Source organism: Rattus rattus, chromosome 10 (genome assembly GCF_011064425.1).
Source record: "Rattus rattus isolate New Zealand chromosome 10, Rrattus_CSIRO_v1, whole genome shotgun sequence".
Lineage (NCBI taxonomy): Eukaryota > Metazoa > Chordata > Mammalia > Rodentia > Muridae > Rattus > Rattus rattus.
The window spans coordinates 44,410,473-44,429,659 of NC_046163.1; the positions used below are offsets into that span (position 1 = coordinate 44,410,473).

The 19,187-nt window shown below is 45.6% G+C and overlaps 1 protein-coding gene across 1 annotated transcript in view; it reads left to right on the top strand.

Annotated features, from left to right (window-relative positions):
• Positions 1-16,706: 16,706 nt before the first annotated feature.
• Positions 16,707-19,187, top strand: part of Gpr161 (G protein-coupled receptor 161) — a 41,717-nt gene continuing 39,236 nt past the window's right edge. Inside the window, exon 1 of the mRNA XM_032915113.1 lies at positions 16,707-17,115. The gene's annotated coding sequence lies outside the window, so the exon portion shown is untranslated. The remainder of the gene's footprint in view (positions 17,116-19,187) is intronic.

Sequence of the window (19,187 nt, forward strand, 5' to 3'; positions counted from 1 at the left end):
ATCTCTTCCCAATTAACTATCCCCCTAAGAAATAGCTCTGTTCTCCCCCTAAAAGCACATCTGGTGTTAAATCCTCTGGGAGCGATAGAGGTTCCTCCCTAAACAACTGTCGGGGTGTTGGAAACCACGGCTGCTTAGTCAAGCTTGGCCACAAACCAGGTCTGTCAAGATGTGTCAGGGTGTATAAGCCTCTTCCCTCCCTGAACACTAATAAAATCTACCAGGGCTAGCTAAGGTTATTTCAAGGACAGTTATGTAAAACAAAACAACACTGTGTGTGGTAACAGAAGCCTGAGTCAGCAGGCCTGCTGCATTTTGACTTAAAAAAAAAAAACTTGTTTCTACATTATAATAGTAAAAGTAGCCTTGAAAAGATACAGTGTACACTTGAGCTCTCCCATGGTGCTCTGGAGCCCCCCTAAGCTCAGTTCCTTGTTCACTAGAATCTTAGGAGTAACTCAGGCTGGGTAGTGGTAGCAGTGCTGATGGTGGTGGCTCAAGCCTTTAATCCCAGCACTCGGGAGGCAGAGGCAGGCAGATCTCTGTGAATTCGAGGCCAGCTTGGTCTGCAGAGCAAGTTCCAGGACAAGCAGGGCTACAAGAACAGTTAAAGAACGATGTCCGAGGTGAGTACTTCACACAGAAGTCCTAGGTTCGCAGGCCTTTCACAGTCAGTCATCTTGCAAAAACTATATTGCTCTGGGCATTCCTGAACAGGCACCCGGTATTCCGGGGTGTCTGAAGTTGGTTGGTGGGTGCTAGATTAAGGAAAGAGAAGGAGAGAGATTAAAGATACAGATGGGTACTAGATTAGGGATAGAGGTGGTCATAATACTCAGGAACAGCCACTTTAAAATTATTACAAGGGGCAATTAAAGGGAAGCACAAGGGGGAGGGGGAGGAATAGCCCCACTAAACGCATCTCACCCAGGACAGCATCCATTACGCTGCCTTTGTATTCAAGGCCTCGTTGCAGCGCGGACAACATTCCTTTTGTTGTTGCTTGAGACAGGGTCGTTCTGTGTAGCCCTGGGTGTCCTGGAATTCACAAGGTAGAACCATGTTGGGCCTTGGTTTCATAGAGCATTGCCTGTCTCTGTCTCACAAACGCTGGGATTAAAGGTGTGGACCACCATGCCTGACTCAATGCAGACACTATTGTAAAAGACCGATATGGTGGTGCACTTCTGTAATCCAGTATTTGAGGGTCTGATGAAGAAGGACGAAGAGTTCCAGGCCTGTCTAACCTGTGTAGAAAACCCCCGCCTTAAAACAAAGAACAGAGCGCCAAGCCTGGCCTGGTCGGACGTGCTTTTAGCTCCAGCACTCTGGAAACAGAAACAGGTGGGTCGCTGTGAGCTGGAAGCCAGCCTGGTCCACATAGTGAGTTCCAGGACAGCCATAACTATGTGATAAACCCTGTCTTAAACAAAACAGGCAGCAGGAAGATCGGCAGTAGACAGTGGTGTTTAGGAAAGGAGATGTGTATGTCTAGGAAGACATAGAACAGTCCGCGTGTATCCCCTCTGTGAGGGCAAATTATCTGCTTCCCTCTGTGCGTCTGCCACTTAGACCCGTCAGATGCGTGATCGAGGAGAGAACAAGGGGCGTGTCTCAGGGGCTCAGAAAAAGGGGTGGAACCTAGTGTCAGAAAAGGAAGAAAGTGGGCCACAGTGTCTGGGTTAAGGCAAAACAGGAGCCAAAGCACACGAGAGGGAGCAGGACGCCTTCCAAGAGTTAATCTGCCACCTTCAGAGGTAGACGCAGAGGTTGTTCAAGAGGCTGGAAAAGGAACAGTAGCAGTGCCAGCCACCGATAGCCGGGAGTGCCATAGTAACTGAAGGAGCTCATAGTAAAAAAGCTTAAAATAAAAATTACTATCGTCATAAACTAATGTACCATGAATTTTTAAACATTTATTTTACTGTCTGCTTGTTTTATCGTGTGTGTGTGTGTGTCTGTCTGTCTGTCTGTCTGTACTGGGCTTTAATGGAGGCAGATCTCTACTTGTATACCTTTATGTGGGTTTGGGGATTAGACCGGGTCTTGCTGGCAAGGGCCTTTAGCCGCTGAGCTACATCACCAGTCCTGTTTGTTTTGAGACAAGGTCTCGCCCTGTGGTCCAGCCTTAAACTCATGTTCCTCCTGCTTCAACCTTCCACGTGCTGACATAGCAGGCCGGTGCCACCACGCCTGGCCCCTGTTTAGCATTTCTCATGTGCGTGGTCCCTGAGGGCTATGCACAGACCGTTGCCTATAAGGTAGGTACAGTTGCTATCCCGATTTCCTAGCCGAGGGACTTAGAGCTTAGCGTTCAAGTGTCTTCCTGAAGACCACAAGAGACAGAATTAGAACCCACACCAGAAACATTTCCTTCCCACCAGCATCAGGCTAGCTCCTTTCTTTTCCCTTAAAGCAAAAGGCTCTATACAGTTATGGTTTCCGCATTAGAAAAATCTCAGAAGAAATTTGTTTTTTGTCTCATAAAAATCAATTCAATTTTCATCCGCCTTTGTCCTCTTCTAGAACATTTCGCTTGCATGCTTAATTTGTATATGGGTATATATTTAACCCACTGTCATGGCTAGGGTTCTATAGTCTATGTTTTAAATTGCAATGTACTGTTAGAGCACTTTTATATTTTAAATATTTTAATAGTGTATATTAACTATACAGAATAATGGGTTTATTATATTATTTTCATCCACACATACAAAGCGTTTGATCACATTCACTCCCCTATTATCCACTCTTACCCCCCTGCTGTTTATTTATTTCTCAATAGACCTTTTTCTACTTTTGTTTTCTTTAGATTCCACACATGAGAGAAAATATGATCCCCCTTCTGTCAATTTTTTCCTGTGAAGACAGTGGTTTAATTGTCCATGCATATGTATGGGATAGATAAAGACATAAGGGGTGCCCACTCCCTAGGGCACTGGGCCTATATGTACATTTTAATTTAATAATCCTGCCTGCTGCTTTCCAATAGCTAAGGAAATATATATTTTCCCTAGTGTCTGAGGGCATGATGCCCTCGTTCTAAATGTTAGTCTGAAAGTTAAATATGGGGGCACATGCCTACCATCCCGGCACTTTCGAGGCTGAGGCAGGAGGAGCATGAGTTTGGGGATAGCTTAGGCTATACAATGAGACCTTATTTCCAAAAAGCCTTCTACCCAAAATTAAAAATGCAAACAAATACATAAAATATGCTATTCTGGGCAGGAGAGATGGCTCAGTGGTGAAGAGCACTGAATGCTCTTCCAGAGGTCCTGAGTTCAAATTCCAGCAACCACACGATGGCTCACAACCATCTGTAATGAGATCGGACGCCTTCTTCTGGTGTGTCTGAAGACAGCTACAAGGTACTGATATACGATAAATAAATAAATCTTAAAAAATACTTCAGTGAGTCTGAAGCTTCTGGGTAGAGAAAGACATTATTACGTTGTATTGGAAATTAGTAGAAAGAAGCATTTTTTTAATGCACTCGTATGGGCACTGCATGTGTTTCTTCTTGTTTCAGTTCTCTCTTTTCCCTTCCCCTTACCGGTCACAGGTCATCGTCGGCTGCTTCTTATTCTTCCCTTCTTCCTGCCTTCAGTTCCCTTCGAAGTTCCCAGAGCCCTGGTTTCCATGGAAGCTTTTGCTCACTACTTGGCACCTGGTCCCCAAGCGATATAATGCGGCTTCTGCAGATCCAACTTTGGCCACTAGGGGACCTCTGCTCCCTTGGCCAGAAAGGAGAGAGAAAAAAAAAAAATCCAAACTAACCTAACAAAAACAAACAAACAACCCTCTAAGTCACTATTTTCTCCCAAATCAAGGACAAATATTGAGAACTAAAGAGAAGGTCCAGCAAACAGCCAACAAGGTTTTCGAGATTAAGGTGACTTAAAAAAGAGGACTGTTGTCACAGGTGACCAGTCTCAACCTTGTTCTCTGGCCGTGACGAGAATGGGAAAGTCACTGTCTCTCAGCACTTCTTGTCTCAATCTCGTCTCCCTAGGCTTGGCCACATTACTTCGGGAAGATTTTCCAGTCTGCCCCTGCGACCTCCTCTTCTCTCTTTCCCATTCCTTTCACTGCTTCAGTCTTCTTTCTCCCTGAACTGGCCAGGAGGGAAAAGCTGGGCTGCCTGCATCCGGTTAGGGTTTCTTTAGCCCTCCAGGAGGGCTCGGTAAGAGCTGAAGAGTTTCTTCAGCCCCTTCCCAGGCAGTTCCAAACCGCCCTGATTGTTAATCTGCACTGCATAGCAGCAAGTGGGGGGCAGAGTCACGTTTCAAATCCTGATCTTCAGTCTTTAAGGTGTGGACTCTTGTAATACCACACTCCATCCTTTAAAGGGTAGGTGAGATGGCTTAGCAGGTCAATGTGCTCTTTGCTGTTAGCGATGTTCACCATCGCTTGACATTTTATTTTACCCACCAGGAACCTTGTTTCCCCAGCTCCTCCTCCTAACTGGACCAAAAAAGGAAAGAACGCAGTCTGCTTCCCTTTATCCCATGTAAGTACTCGACCCTGTAAGTCCTGTTGGGCATTCTGATTTGTTGGACTAGAGATATCTCCTCCGCGGGGCTTTTCCTGAATAAGGCTCATGCTATTGTAGAATTGCTCCTCTGCTTGTCAGTCTTTCCTTCTTCATGATCTTTTAGAAACCAAGCCTGAGGACCTGCGGTTCACCACCAGGATTCATGTGGTAGAAAAAGAGAGCTCTCTTGGACAGGTTTCTTCTTGACTTCTACATATGTCTTGACAGCACATGCACGACACTCCCCCACACATACAAATAAACAAAAGGGTGATGTATGACGAGATATTTTTTAAAAAACAATGGCGATAATAGAGCATTGTGAGTTTAGGGTCAGTGAGATGGCTCAGTGGGTAAAGGAGCTTGCCACCAAGCCTAGCAACCTGAGTTCGATCCCCAGAACCAACACAGTAGAAAGAGAGAACCAACTTCTGCCAGTTGCCCACTGGCCCCTCTCTAAACATGGAAACACACTAAATAAGTATTTTACAATATTTAAAGAAAACTATTAATGTGACATGGCGATTGCATTGTGGTATAGAGTTCTAAAACTGAGCAGTGCCTATGGATACAGGAGACCTTCGCAAATGTTCAGGGCTTCATTACAAAATGGATTCATGTATGTATGTATGTATGTATGTATGTATGTATGTATGTACATATGACATGAAGATAGAAGTGAACTTAGAGAACCAATGGACTAAGGGACAGGGAGGGTAGGGGGGTGGGAGAAAATACGCTCAATGTATGCACTTGTGTGAAAATGTCCTGTGGGATACAATTCCATGAATAATGGATTTTTTCAAAAGAGAACGTCCTTATGAAATCCAGTTCTATAAACGATGAATACAGGACAATAAAAAGTTTAACATCCTAAAGAAGAAAAAAATGATTTTTCTTCTCTATCCCGCAAGGGCACTGGTTCGAAAAACTTCTATTTTTACCTGAGAGAACACTCTGTGGTCTTTGCATTTCAATTTCACGGATGGCCAAGGGCAACTGCTAAGGGGCAACTCCCAATTAGCATTGGCCTGACCTAATATCAAACGGTAGAGAGAGTCAGCTGCAAGGAAAATTGTAAGGTACCTGGGAAGGACTTGTCTGTGTTACACGGGGTTTTCTTTGCGTCTGGTGCTAAACTAAGTCAGGAATCACTGTTTGACGTTTGTGTTGGGCAGACCTGAGACAAGTCGACTTGGGGAAGAACAGTTCCTTTCGATTCTCAGTTTCAGAGTTTTCCGTTCATCACCGACTGGCTTCCTCCATGGCTTTGGGTCTTTAGGACCTCATGGTGGGAGCATGCAGTGGGCGAAGACTTTCGTTCATAGTGGCTGAGAAGCCAAAAGGAAAAGGAAAGGATCTGGGTACCACGGGCTTCTTTGAGGGTGAGCCCCCAGTGACCTAAGCCTCCCCCCCCCACTAGATATCATTTCTTTGTGCTTTCATTTGTCCTTGAGATGGGGTCCCAAACTTAGATTCAATTGAACCCGCCCCTTCCTTAGTATCCCCAGTAGAAGGAACTACAGGGACCCAGCGCTGCACCAACCTAAGACCCCATTCTAATAAAATTTCCACCTCCTATTGGTTCCAAGCTTTAATGCTCCGCCTTTACTACATGAACCTAGAGGGGACATGTTAGAGTCAAAGAGTGAAGTTAAAACAGATCTTTCTCTTTAACTTTTCAGCATCTATCTATTGCCAACTTACACAAGAATTCTCTCTGCTGGGGATGAGAGATGGCTCAGTGGTTAAAAATACGTGCTGCTGTGGGAGAGGACCTAAGCCCAACAACTCACAGTTGTAAGGACAATCTGTAACTCCAGCTCTAGGGGATCTGTCAGGCACCCTCTTCTGGACTTCATGGGCACTGCTCCCTCTCCCTTCCCTCTTTCCCTCCCCCACCTCTCTCGAGGCTCTCGTTAGCGCACACACACACACACACACACACACACACACACACACACACACAGTTTTTAAATAAAAGTAAGATTTTAAGAAAGAATGCTTTCCAGAGGTTGCTGTGTATCTCCTGTTTCACAGTGTTTCTCATGACATGAATATACAACAACCGTTCCTCTAATGATTTAATACCCAGTGATGATTTTCCCTACAGTTTAGGCAAAATATGGCAACTTGATATACTGATTTGTTTCTGTGACTTTAGAAGGATCCATTTCTACATGTAGCAAAGCATAAAGGCTCTTTGGGGGAAGAGATAGATGTCTTCACGGAGCAAGGCTGGAAATTTGCCTTGATCATGAGACTTCCAAGGCAGGGCTGCGATGAAGTTGAACCCCAGTCTTAGAAGAAGCAGCCATCTTCCTCTATATTGCACATTCTCCTTACGGCGTTTCAGCTCTCGAATGTGCTACTCGCGCTATAGTTTTAGGTCATCTTGACACAAGCTAGAGTTATCTGAAAGGAAGGACCTCAGTTGAGAAAACGCCTCCCTAAGGTCCAGCTGTAAGGCGTTTTCTTAGTACTGACTGATGGGGAAGGGCCCAGCCCATTGTGGGTAGTGCTGTCCCTGGGCTGGAGGGCCTGGGCTGTATAAGAAATCAGGGCGAGCAAGCCATGAGGGGTAAGCCAGTAAGCAGCACCTCTCCATGGCCTCTGCATCAGCTCCTGCCTCCAGGTTCCTGCTCTGTTTGAGTTCCTGTCCTGACTTCCCTCAATGATGATGGTGGTGGTGGTGGTGGTGGTGGTGGTGGTGGTGATGATGATGACATAAAAGTATAAGGTACACAAACCTTCCCCTCCCCAAGTTGCAGCAACAGAAACCCCAAGACATTGCCTTAGTCAAGATATCCATTTGTCCTGCTATTCTCTCCCAAGTGTAATGGCCTTTGTTTAAAAACTACAAAAGCAGCCTAGTTTGGACATCTCTTCAGCCTTGGCTCTCTTGGAAAGACACCTCTGTACATATACATTTAATGGAGTTTTAATATTTTTGTCTTATGAACCAGCTTTTGTATTAACTGAATTATTAGAGTTAGTCAAAGAGCCCACATAAAAACCAAGGTGAGGATAAGGGAGACTGCTCTCTCTCCTGTGTTGCTACAACCATTATTTCTTTAAGGGTTGTGAGTGGAGACTTTTGAATCCTACTCCTCCGGCTGCACTGATTTTCTGACATCTTCTTCCCCCACCTACACGTGCTGGGGTCAAAAGCATGCAGCCCTGTACCAGGTTTACACAATGCAAGGCCTTATGCTGGCCAGAAAGCACGGACCCGTGGAACAGCCCCTATCCCCATCTTCTATTAAGAAGTATTTTCCCTAATGATTCTCTATGGCATTCAAGCAGGGAAATCACCCATTGCCACACTTTGAAATGTAATTCCTATAAGGAAATGTAAACACGCGTTGGACTTGTTCATTTATTTACTAATTTCTCAGAGGACTGACTGAGTTGGTTGCCTAGCAATCAGGAGTTTTTATAAAAAGTGTAACATTGTTCTCTTTGTTGGAAACCTGACAATTCCGTGTGATTACCATTGTTTTGGGTGTTTAAAGTATCCCTCCATAGCATCTCTTCTGTTCTTTTCAAACAGCCCCCTAGTCGTCGAAATCTCATCTCTGGTGAAGGAAGGTGCTCCAGATTCCTGGACTTTCTGACCTAGAACTGCAACAACCGTTTCTTATTAGCCTCAGTTACGCATGATAAAAGAATGATGCTTGAACTGAGTCTGGTGCTAGCAGCGTCCACTGTCAGTTCACGTTATTTGTTTTGTTTTGAGACAGGGTCTCTCTGCATAGCTCTGGCTGTCCTAGAACTCACTCTGTAGACCAGGCTAGCCTTGGTCTACATTGCACCCAACTTGAGCAAAGGTAATTGTGTAGGAACCAGGGGGAGGGGGCTGGGTTGGAGGAAGAAGTACTTGTGAGCATTCACTGGAGAATGTCTTTGAAGTGTATCATGTCCCTGGTCCTCTATTTCTCTCTGATTCCTGACCCTCAGGTGAGCAACTTTTATCTGTCCTACTCTTTTGAAATAATGAAATGGCCAAAAAAAAAAAAAAAAAGGACCTGGTAGAAGTTTTTGAAATCTGAGTGTCTAAGTAGTACAGACCATCTTTGAAAAAAAGCACCTGAGTTTAGCGGACGATTTTCCATAGACGGTTCATCCCTTATGAGCCAAGGTTCCAACAGAAAAATGTTCTAGTGTCCATACTCATACTTCCTATAATGTGAGACAATTTTTTCTCCCTTTGCTTTTGCTTTTCCTACACACATAGAGAGAGACAGAGACAGAGACACACACACACACACAGATAGAGACAGAAAAACACACAGAGACAAAGAGGGACAGAAAGAGATGTGTGAGCATGTGTGTGTATGTGTGTGCATGTGTGTGTGTGTGAGAGAGAGAGAGAGAGACAGAGAGAGACAGAGAGAGAGACAGAGAAAGAGACAGAGAGAGACAGAGGGAGAGACAGAGAGAGAGAGAGAGAGAGAGAGAGAGAGAGAGAGCGCACGCTGGTGAAACTGCTCTAGGCAAGGTGTACAGCCTGTAAAATCATAGGTGACGTCACTCTAAGGTAGACACAGAGCAGATCAATAGTCCACCTTGTAGGAACAGTGTGGGGGCCATTTGGATCCACTTCTTATAGGGACCATCAGTTTGCTGGCACTACTGTCTTCCTTGGTGAGAGCCTTCCTGCATGTTTCTGTCTTCCTATTACTGTCTAATCATGCTGACAACTCTAAGTCCACACTTACTGTTGACTCCTTCTTGGCCTTGGTTAAAGAAGCTTCTTGTTCTAGTGGGTGGCAGTCAGTGTAGACACTCGTAACCTGTCAAACGTCTGTGACAAAACAACTATCAAGCACTCAGCCCCAGACAGGATCTGTGTATTATCAACCCCAAGGTCCAGGGAACATGGTAGAAAAGGCAGAACAAAGGTAAGATCTGGAAGAATCCTCATCCTCTGGATGCATTGGAATCAGGAATTCACAGCAGTCGTGGGTGCTTGCGTGAGACCTTCCCAGAACTGAGTCTTTCAACATGGAATGGGCTGAGAGGTGGATTGTGGGCCCCATCCCTCCAGGAGAAGCTATTGGCAGTTCATGGTTGCCAAGGGAGGTGATGCTGTATCTTGCGATGATGTAGCCATTGGTAAACTGCCCGTGCATGGTAAGTAACTCCCTACCCACGCTGAAACAAGCAACCCCAATATAAACTCAGTGGGGTGAAATAAATATGTAAACGAAGACATGGATGTAGGAGAGGGATAGTTGTGAGTGGGCTTGGCAGGAGTGGGGAAGGAATAAGAAAAGGTAATGGGGGAATATGGTTATAACACATTGTAGATGAGAATGAAATTTGAGAAAATATGCTAAGCTTTAAAAATGAATTCCTAAAAATAATATTGCCTCCTGCGAACAATCAGCGGTGAAGCATTCCCCTTGCAGGGATACCTTCATCCAGGGTCAAAGGGGACAATCAGGACTGAAAAGCTTTCTCACTCTTTTTTCGTGATCTGCTTCTTTTTTCTTTTACTTTTGTTTATTCATTTATTTCTCTGTGTAGCCATGGCTGTCCTGGAGCTAGCTATGTAGACCAGGCTGGCCTCAAACTCAGAGATCCACCTGCCTCTGTCTCCCAAGTGCTAGGAGACATCCCAACTAAAGGTATAGGCCAGCACATCTGGATAGCTCTTTGTTTTTATTTTATGTGTGTTTTGCCTGCATGTATGTATGGGAAACACTTGTGTGTCTAGTACCCACAGCTGTCAGAAGAGGGTGTCGGTCCCCTGGAACTGGGTTTTTCTGTGGCTGTTTGGAACAATGTCCAGAATCCACCAAGTCCTCTTAACTGCTGAGCATTCTCTCTGGCCTTCTGTGCGCTCCATACTTAAGTTTGGGTTTCACATAGGGAGGATCCTTCCGTGTTGTTCCAAAATGTCTGCTAAAAATTGGACTTTCTCACTTTGGATCATGGAGGGAAGAAACTAGTTTTCTAGTTCACATACACACATATATAAATATACATATCAAAGTCCCCCAAAACACGCTTTATTTCTTTTCTCTGGCAGTTTATACCTTCTTAGACAACAGTTCTTTTTTTACATATTCATTTTATGTATGTGACTACACTGTCGCTGTCCTCAGACACACCAGAAAAGGGCATCAGATCCCATTACAGATGGTTGTGAGCCACCACCTGGTTGATGGAAATTGAACTCAGGACCTCTGGAAGTTGTTAAGTGCTCTTAACCACTGAGCCATCCCTCCAGCCCAAGACAACAGTTCTTTATAAAATGACCTCACAGATAAAATGTTTCACAAAGGGGAGTTACAGAGGATGTCGATAGTAAGTTCAAAGCAGTGTTTCATTCCATAAGCTCATTATAAGTTCAAAGTCACAGTTTCACATGGCCCTGCTTTATCGTAGTGCACAACTGTGACTTTATCTTTGGACCTGACCTAGAATGGATGCTTTTCCTTAATCACAAATCTTCCCGAAGCCTATTTATCTTTGAGTGAAGTTATGAAAGCTCATTGTATTCCTTATTGTTCAGCCTTTACTTTCTACTCCATGAGGACGGGACACATTTTATTCTTGATTCTTTATTACATTCTTCTTTCTGGCAGAACAACTAAGACCGTCTCCTTAAACTTTCTCCTTCAAATGATTTGAATCAAATCAGGAATGCTATAATAATAATCTAGCATCAATTCACAAACGTTCATCTTTGTGTTGAGCTGCAGGAAATCTGCCCAATAGGGTGTGCTGATGCCCAGGAATCCTTAGGCTGTGTAAGAGTGACAGGAGAGGCAGATCAGCAGTAAGAGGCAATCCTGGGATGAAGTTTTTGAGGACCTTGCATCTCAGAGTGTATCCATCACAGCCCTGCGAAATGATAGGCATCTATAGAAAACTCACTTGTTTGCCATAGGCTTTCCTAGGTGGCTTCTGACACTTTTGTTTCAAACATCTCTATTTTAAAGACAATTTACACATTGTAAAGCTTACCCATTTAAAGCATGCGGCTCGTTGGTCTTCAGTTCACATAGGCATCATCATCATCATCATCTTCTTCTTCATAATGTATTTTTAAAAAAGATATTTTTATCGTTTCTATAAGCAACCTTGTACCCTTCACCAGCCATCTTGCATGTTTACCCCATTTCTAGTCCCAGAGAAATTATAAACTAATTTCTGTCTCTATAGACTAGTCCAGTCTGGATATCTCATGTAACTAGAAGCAGACAATATGTATTCTATTATGTCTGCCTTCTTTCTGTTAGCATACTTTCATCCCCAGTGGTGAGTAATATTCCACTGTGTGGACGTCTGCCACATTTTGCTTATGTATTTAAGTGAGAGACTTTGGGAAGTTTCTAGTCTTGGTAAGTTATGATAACACAGCTAGAAGATTCATAAACATGCTTTACATCCACTTACATTGTATATTACATCCAACATAACATGCATTGCATTGTATTGTGTATATGTGTATATATATATACACACACATATATATATACATGAATATATGAATGCTTTTACATTCACACATAATGTATATTACATCCAACGTAACATGCATTGCATTGTATTGTGTATATGTGTATACATACACACACACACACACATATATATACATGAATATATGAATGCTTTTACATTCACACATAATGTATATTACACCCAATGTAGTAGACATTACACATCATGTGTAGATATGTAGATAAGAAATCCCAGGGCTGTATGATAACCTTATATGTGACATGTTTGAAGAACCGCCAAACTTGTTTTCTGAAGCATCTGTAGAGAGCAAGTGCCCAGGTTCCTTCACAGCTTGCACAACACCTGCTGCTGTCTTGCTCATTACTGCCATCCCAGTGGGTGGAGAATGGAATGCCACTGTTGTTTTGATTTGCTTTTCCTAATGACTAAAGGCAAGGAGCTTTTCGTGCGCTCACTGGCCATACATTTACCTTCTTTGGAGAGGTTCTTTGCCCGTTTGGAAAATGAGCTATCTTTTTAATGAGAGACAGGAGTTCCTCGAAGATACCTGGGTCATGAATATGTGAGTGCTTGTGCAGTGTGTGTGTGTGTGTGTGTGTGTGTGTGTGTGTGTGTGTGCGCGTGCATGCTCTCTCAATTAAACCCAGAGCTCACCAACCTAATAGTTAGCCAGCTTTGTTGGGAATTCCCATTGCTGATTTTTGAGACTGCAATTACAGGCCAGCCCCCTCTCAGTCACCTGACCTTTCCATCAGTTCTGGGACCTAAACTTTGGCCCTCCTGCTCGCTTTAGGGGCCAGACATGTTTTCGTTTTAGTTTACTTGTTTGAGGTAGCTTCTCATTTATGTGACTCTTGCTGTCTTAAAACAGACTATGTAGACCAGGCAGGTTTTGAACTCACAGAGATCCACCTGCCTCTGCCCCCTAAGCGCTTCGATTAAAGGTATTATGCTAGGCTTGGGGCGAGCATTTTAACCACAGAACTATCACAGCTACTACCTATTTTGAATGTTTTCTCAGGCCAAGCCCTGGTCTTATATTGATGAATAACACATCTCTCTTGTTCCCCTCCGTGAGGAACCTGCTTTTGTGGAGTGTTTATATTTACCAGTGGACTCTGTAAACAAGAGCTGGTGAAGCTTAGCAGTGAAGGTGCCTTGTGCCAAGTCTGGCCACTGGAGTTTGGCTCCTTAGACACACGTAGTAGAAGGAGAGAGGTGTCTTCTGTGGCTTGTCCTGTGACCTTCACAACTGGCCACAGCACATATGCACACAAGCACAAAATAAATAATAAAGAAATTGTAAAAGAGAGAGAGAGAGAGAGAGAAAGAGAGAGAGAGAGAGAGAGAAATAAAAGATATAGATAAATGGAGAAATGTATTGTTTTAACTTTTTTACTTTTGCTAGACATGGTCTCACTATGTAGCCCTGCCTAGCTATGTAGCACACTGGCCTGGAACTCACAGAGATCTGCCTGTCTCTGCTTCTTCAGTGCCCCGAGGACACCAAGATACATTCTGTATAAGTGACACAGAGCGTTTGAAAGTCTGGCCCAGAGAAGACTTCTTGGAAGAGGGGACGCTTCAGCCAAGCCTGAGGGTAAAGGCAGCATATGAAGAACAGGGCAGTAATGTTCCATGTGGTCCAGACGGCATAAGTCACCATCCTACTTTTACTAGATTTATGTAGACAGATGCGTTGAACAGATATTTTATTTAACAATGCCTCATTAGATGAGAATTCTTCAGGAAACATTTGGGATTCATTTGGACGAGGCCTCTCGATTTAACTCAAACATCTTCTGAGGGCCCTAAAAAGAATGGCTCATAAAATCAACTGAGGAAGGTAGGAGGTGGTGGTGCATGCCTTTAATCCCAGCACTGGGGAGGCAGAGGTAGGTGGATCTGAGGCTAGCCTGGTCTCCAGAGCCAGGACAGTCAGGGCTGCACAAAGAAACCCTGTCTTGAAAAAACAAAAACAAAAAAAAAAACAAAAAACAAAATAACCTCCCCAAATCCACCCAACTCCCCCCAACCAACAACCAACCAAAAACAACAAACAAACAAAAAAAAAACCAACTGGGGAAAAGAAGGTTTGTTTTGTGTTTGTATTTGTGAGTGTGTATATATCTGTCTTTTTTAATTTCCAAAAAAGGAAAATTATATTCTTGCACCAAAATTAGTGTCATTTTTGCACATGACTGTTACCTACATAGTGATACAGAAAAAAAATAATTATTTCAACAACAATTTCTTATTTTTCTACTTCTGACTGAAACTTCCCTGAGCTCAATATTTGCTCCAGAAGGGGAGAACACAAAACAATCCTAAGGATAGCAATAAAAACAATGTGCTTGCTGGCAGCAATTTCTATCCCCAAATGCACAGTAAGTCTTGAGTTTGTGAGTTATGGGTAAAATACCTTTCTGATAAATAATATATCAGCTAATACAAGCAGCAAGACTAAAAAATGTTTTCCATTGAAAAATTCAAAATAGAGAGTAAGTCTGAGACAAGTGTGCTTGGTGGGGGGCAGTTTTTGCACAGGAGCAAGAAGAAGAAGGAGGAGGAAGAGGAAGAAGAAGAAGAGGAAGAGGAGGAAGAAGAAGAGGAGGAGGAGGAGGAGGAGGAGGAGGAGGAGGAAGCAGCAGCAGCAGCAGCAGTGATCAGTTGCTCTGAATTCTCATTCCCTCCATGGTGGCACTCTGTGACACATAGTTCCACATCTTTCTTAAATGCTAACGTTCAGAAAAGCCTAGTCTCCAGATTGTATGGTTCTGGGTGACAGGCTTACAGCATTTCCTTTACCCTTTAGACTTTAACATTGATTTAAATTATGTGTGTGTTCATGTGCATGTGTCTGTGCACGTCTGTGCATGTGCATGCATGTGTGTGCATGTGCATGTATGTGTGTATGTATGCTGGCTATGTGCACAGGAGTGCACATGCCCATAGAGGCTTGAGGTGTTGGATGCCCCTGAAGCTGGAGTTACAGGCGGTTTCACATCACTTGCTGAGGGTTCTGGGACTCAGTCTGGATCCTCTAGAAGAGCAGTAGATGCTCTGAACCACTGAGCTATCTGTTCCATCTTTCCCTTAACCTTTTCATCTCCACAGATAAGCACACCCTGTTTTGTATATGAATAAGCAGAGACTCAAAAAGGTTAGCTAGCCCCCCTCCCAGCATCACAGAGCTTTAGTTGATGTTTGATCACATGTAAATTAAATTAATAACCAAAGATGCTGGAATAAATGTCTAAAATACTCCTGAGAACAGTTCAATTTAAGCAGCTTCAAGCATTGCCTGGATGACCTAGACTTTGAAATAAAAGCATCGAATCACACAGAACAGTAAGTCATCCGTTTACTTTTTCTCCTCATTATCCCGTTTGCTCCCTACAGCAGCCTGTACATTTAGCAGGTGGTAGACGGTAAGTTATTATTCTAAAGAGTGCCTAACAATAATGAGGCGGCTCCCACAGTGTCAGTCCACAGACAAGGGAATAATTATTGCACTTATCCAAGCAGATGAATTTCAGAGGGATCTGAATATCTCTCTAAGGGCAGTATCAGTATTTTATTTATTTTCGCTGGAATTTTACAAATGGCCTTATTGCTTCGTATCTGATTATTATGCTGGCACGTTTACTCTTCTATTATTATTATTATTGATTATCATCATCATCATCATCATCATCATCATCATTTAGCAGTTGTACTGTTCGCTTCCGTTTTTCATCTCTTTATTTAGATAGCTGCTCGGGAGGAGTATGAAATGCGAAGGAAAGAAAGAATGAGAAGCTGCTCTCGCGTCGCGTCCTCTGAGCAAGCAGGCCCTACTCACTGCTTTTTCTCCCCTCTTTGTTGAGAAACGGAGTAGAGGCGTTGTAAAAAGGTCTGTTTACATCCACTTTCCATTCTTTAAGGTCTACCTTCGGGGTTATTTGCCTTGGTACTGCCAGTGTCCTGGACCGCGTCTGCCACTAGGCAGATGCCCTCAGTGGTTGGTTGGATGAACGAAAGGTAAGGAAAAGGATGCCCAGAGTTCAACTTGAGACGGGAGGAGGAGGAGAATGGGGCTGTGAGGAGGGAAGAATCCGAAAGTATTTGAGGGATGGAGAGAGAAATGGAAATGGATGTCTCAAAGGCTGGAACCGGGAGAGAGGAGGCCTGAGTAGAGACCACAAAAGGTTTCCAGGGAAAAAGTGGCAGATCGAGACGGTGAGGGCGAGACAAAGAGCAGCCGGCTGAGGCTGCTCGAGGTTCTCCGTGGGAAGAAATGGGAAAGAAGTGGAGGGGCGGGGAGGCGGCGGAGGAAGGGGCGTGAGGGAGGAGAGCGGGGCGGGGCGCAGGACACCCGGGCGCGGGACGCGGGACGCGGGGCGCCGGCCCGGACGGCGACGGAGGCGGGCGAGCAGCGGGAGGCGGAGCGCGAGCGCAGCAAAGTTACTCGGCCTTGCTCCGGGCCCGGGGGCCGCGTGCTGCCGGCGGGAGGAGCGAAGCGGGGCTCGGCCGGCTGAAACCCGAAACCTCGCGTCCCGGGCGCGGCGCGCAGGGAGGAAGCGGCGGGGAGGCGGCCGGGCCCTGAGCAGCCGCGGCGCTTCGGTGAACACCGGGCTGGGGGGCGCAGGCCGGGGTGGGACGGGCTGCCGGGGGATGCAGCTGCGCTGAAGGCATTGTGCTGGGCGCCAGTCCGGCTGGCTCGGCAGCTCCCCTCGCCCTCCCACCGTCCCGGATCTCCCTGCCCCTTCGGCGTTCCGCTTCTCCCGGCGCCCCTCTCCCCAGTCCGAGTCTCATTCCCGGCTGTACCGCGCCTTGGTTTGGGGAAGCTGGCGCTTTTGCGCCTGGCTTTGGAGCTCTTTGTGGGAAGAGCCTGTGGGGCGCGCCCCTCCAATCGGCCAGAGGCTTTTCAGAAGCCCACCTGGTTCTGCTGGGTGCAGCCCGTTCCATTCCTCCGGATCCCCTCTGCACATCCCCAGGGAAGGGAGAGCATCAGTTCGTGCCCTGGACTCAGTCGAGGAGGGCCGCGCCCCCTGCGGCCCGCTCAGGAATGAGGGTATGGGACGCAGCGGCTAAGACTCTCGGCTGGAATCCGTGAGGACCAGGTGAGTAACATCTTCTGGTCAGGACTCCGCGTGCCCTGTGCGAGAGCCAGGGTGGGAGACACCTAGAAGTCTTCCGGCGCTGTGGGGTGGGCTCCCCTGCCCCTCAGATCGATGAGAGGGAGATTCAGTTGATTTGAGGGTTAGGGGGAGGCACTTTACCAACTGGGCCAAGAGCTTAAGCCCTGGTGCATCCCTGTGCACAAAGGCATGTGGCATGACAATGTCTGTTAGGATGGCCCATCGCGCTTCAGAGCCATGGACTTCCCAGTGACTGCAGCCAGGCGTTGGCATCTCTGGGTAGCACAACTCTGAGGCTCTACTTTTTCATTATCGTACCTCTCATCCCATTTGCAAAGTGTTTACAAGAGCTGCCATTTAGTTCTTCCTGCTAGGTAGGGGGAAAGGTGCAGTTTGGGAGGGAAAAAGACTTGAGCTCGGTGATCTGCCCAGTGGGGGATACTGATAGACTACCATAGGTGCTGGAGCCTCCAAATCGGGGCCCCGAGCTGTAGCTTGGACTCTTGGAGCCACGGCTTTGCCAAATGGAAGATGTTTGCTTGTATAATGCATTTTACTTCAGCCACCTTGAGAGCAGGTGAAAATAGGCATTTCCCAGCCCCTCCAGGAAGAATGGGGGCGGGGCGTCAGCTTATGTGGCCAAATTCTTCACCCAGCTTCTTCCAGAGCCCCCTTTCCCCACTAGCCTACATCCACCGTATCCTGCACCTCTAAGGTGTTGACAGCTGCTTTCATACTCTTTCAAATCCCTTCGCGTGACAGCCCCGTAAACTATAGTTATTGTTCTGTTTGAGGGATGAGGAACTAAAAGTCAAGAATGCGAAACACTATGCCCTATTTTGTTTGTTTGTTTGCTTGCTTGCTTGCTTGTTTCTTTTGAGACAGGATCTCTATGCAGCCCTGTCTGTCCTGGAACTCACTGTATGGAAGGGGCGGGCGAGGAGGGGCTGGAACTTAACAAGATCTGTCTGCCTCTGCCTCCTGGCTGAACTACAGTCTTTTGACTTAGCAGTGCTTTAAACGTGGGGGTCCTTTGACTCAGGACTTTTTGTCCTACAGACCCAGTGAGATGGCAGTGAGTTTCTCAGAAAGAAACCTGCTTAGTGTTTAGGAACTAACCTTCAAGACCTTGCGTCCCCAAATTATATTGCATCCCTGTGCACTGGGAGTCCTCTGACCAAGGAATATGGAGTGGCCAGAGCGGGTGTGTGTGCTGTTTGGGGTCTGAATTTCATCCACTCTAAGTGTCAGCATATCCAGGTAGAGTCCTAAGGCACACAGTCCACGGCCAGGAAGTCAGGATGGAAGAAGTCAGGCGGGCAGGTTGGCTGGATGGCGTTATATAGAGTGACAGCCTGTGAGGAGGCAGCCAGCTGTGGATACAAGACCCCATCACATTGTCTGATGTGAGCTTTGTAGCGACTGTTTTTGTTTTTTGTTTGTTTGTTTTGGTTTTTTTGGTAGGAAAGAAATCCATTTTTTAAAAAAATTGTCTTTTAATTCAAAGCTCATTTTCGTCAAACGTGCAAAGAAGTGAATGGCATGTCCAATTGACCCGTTATCTGCTGACTGCCAGTGTGCAGGCTAGGCTAGACCCGTCTACCTGAAATGTTGTCAAGCGTGACTTGAGGGGAGAATTTTAAAAACCAAAAATCTTAACAAGGCGAAGGGTCGCTGTCGGTGTGCGTTGCGGTTTGGAGGAAGGGTTGGCTTTAAGACTCAGTACTTCGTTGATTCAACCTTTACTAACCTTACCAGCGATCCTTTTCCTGGACCAAGGGGGGTACTTTCAGCGTTTTCGATCTGCTTCTTGGGTTGTTTTTCTGTGCCCGGCAGAGAAGAGGCTAGCGTGCATGGCAGATAGGTTCTGGAAATGTTGGGAGCATGAACAAAGGCGTTGGCAGTCTGTCCGGTGTAGATCCTGATGAGGGACATTTGTACTTCTGGTTCGGTTTGTGTTTGTATTCTACTGGAGTCGTGGGTGACTGGGAATAATCTGAAGCACCTAGGTACTGCCTAGCCCTGCCCTTTCCAATGTGTGCTCTGGGGCGTGG